The sequence below is a fragment of the Galeopterus variegatus genome, unplaced genomic scaffold (genome assembly GCF_000696425.1).
Source record: "Galeopterus variegatus unplaced genomic scaffold, G_variegatus-3.0.2 Scaffold2340, whole genome shotgun sequence".
Lineage (NCBI taxonomy): Eukaryota > Metazoa > Chordata > Mammalia > Dermoptera > Cynocephalidae > Galeopterus > Galeopterus variegatus.
The window spans coordinates 153,905-155,729 of NW_007728451.1; the positions used below are offsets into that span (position 1 = coordinate 153,905).

General features: G+C 41.6%; 1 pseudogene; it reads right to left on the bottom strand.

Annotated features, from left to right (window-relative positions):
• LOC103597528 overlaps positions 1–1,180 on the bottom strand; it is a 2,755-nt pseudogene extending 1,575 nt beyond the window's left edge.
• Positions 1,181–1,825: the final 645 nt, after the last annotated feature.

Here is a 1,825-nt window from a genome sequence, read left to right on the forward strand (position 1 = left end):
GTTGTTTGGGACGGCCCTTGTCATGTGCCTGAGACCCAGCTCCAGCCACTTGCTTGGCAGGAACAAGGTGGTGTCTGTGTTCTACTCACTTGTGATCCCCATGCTGAACCCTCTCATTTACAGTTTGAGGAACAAAGAGATCAAGGATGCCCTACAGAAGGTGTTGGACAAGAAGAAAGTGTTTTCCTAGGTCATGAGTGGAAACATATTTCCCCAAACTGATGGAGACTTAAATGATTCGGGGCATCACTTCCACCTCTGCCTGAGGCAAAGGAGAGATTGTGTGCTCATATTTGAAAATGGAGGTTCCTCCCACCAGGCCTCTCACCATTCTTCATGGTTGCTTGTCTAGTGATCCCCCCATGGGTAGCCAAAAGGGGAAAGGAATTTCTTCATCAAAAAGATACCTCCCCAGGATAGCCTATCCTGACAATAATCACAATAACTAGGTAACCTTGATTGGGCACAATATGGACCAGGCACAAAAGTTGTTTAACCAAATACTCGTTGCAGTGCTATGATGCACATCACACTCTCCCTGTGTTATGAAATGAGGAAGACTAACTTGCTCAGGGTCACAGAGGAAGTAAGGGGCAGAACTCTGATTCAGGCCCAGGTCTTCCTGACTCCAGAGCCCACACTCTGCCCAAACGCTGAACTCCACTTGCAACAAAAACAGCCCTAAAGTTGTCCAAGTGTATAATTCTTGTTACTAGCACATGGCAGAATTTGAAAAGATATACTGTGCAGGGTTGAGGTAAATTACATGAACAAGACGTTTAGTCCCATAAATACTCTCTCCTGGATCTCCCTGTTGGGCTGTCATTATGGATGCTGAATAATTTGTTAAGCAAATACTGAAAGGCATTACCCTTTGCTGACATTCCTCTCTATCTCAGCTACGTAGGGGCTTGGCAAATTCGAGTCACTTGGTACCGCACCAATGCTCTTCTTTTCCTAGTGTCACTCATCTGCTCGGTCAGTATCTTCTTGATTTTAACCATGCCATTCCTTCACCAGTTCAGCACCTGACTCCATTCCACAGCTCAACATATCTTCTGATCACCTCATCCTGAGGTTCCCCTTGTCTGAACCCATTGCTCCTATAAAATCCTTGTTTCTTTACATGAATGAACTAACACTTTCAGCCGGACATTGAGTGTTACTTACTTGCCGTCATCTCAAGGAAGCATATCCCAGGCTCTCCACCAGATCATTACTCCTTCATGGGGACACTTACAGTGGAATTGCCCAACACAGCTATTTCTGCTGGAAATTCCTCTCTCACTTCTTTGGGACTCTAGCCCCTCCCAACACACCCTCTTTTCCATTAGTGTAGGCCTATTGGATATGCAGAAGATTTGATTTGATTTGATTGCTTGCTCATATAGGAGAATTGATTATTTCCTTCATATCTGGAAGAGAGTAGAATGGTGGTTACCAGAGGCTGGAGGTGGGGTCTGACGGTGGATGGGGAAGGAGGAGATGTTGACTAAAAGGATACAAGATTATATAACAGGAATAAGCTTTACTGATATATTGCACAGAATGGTGACTATAATAATAGTGCATTGTATATTTCAAAATTGCTAAAAGAGTAGATTTTAAATGTTTTCACCACCAAAAAAAAAAAAGTAAGTGAAGTGATGGATTTGTTCATTACCTTAATTTAATTGTTCCACTATGTAAACATACATCAATTTGTAACCCATAAATATATAATATATCCAGTTATTATGTCAATTAAAAAGTTAATTTTTAAGGAAATGGAAAGAGTAGAAAAATACTCTAAACATGTAAAGACAAAATCAAACATAATTCCAAA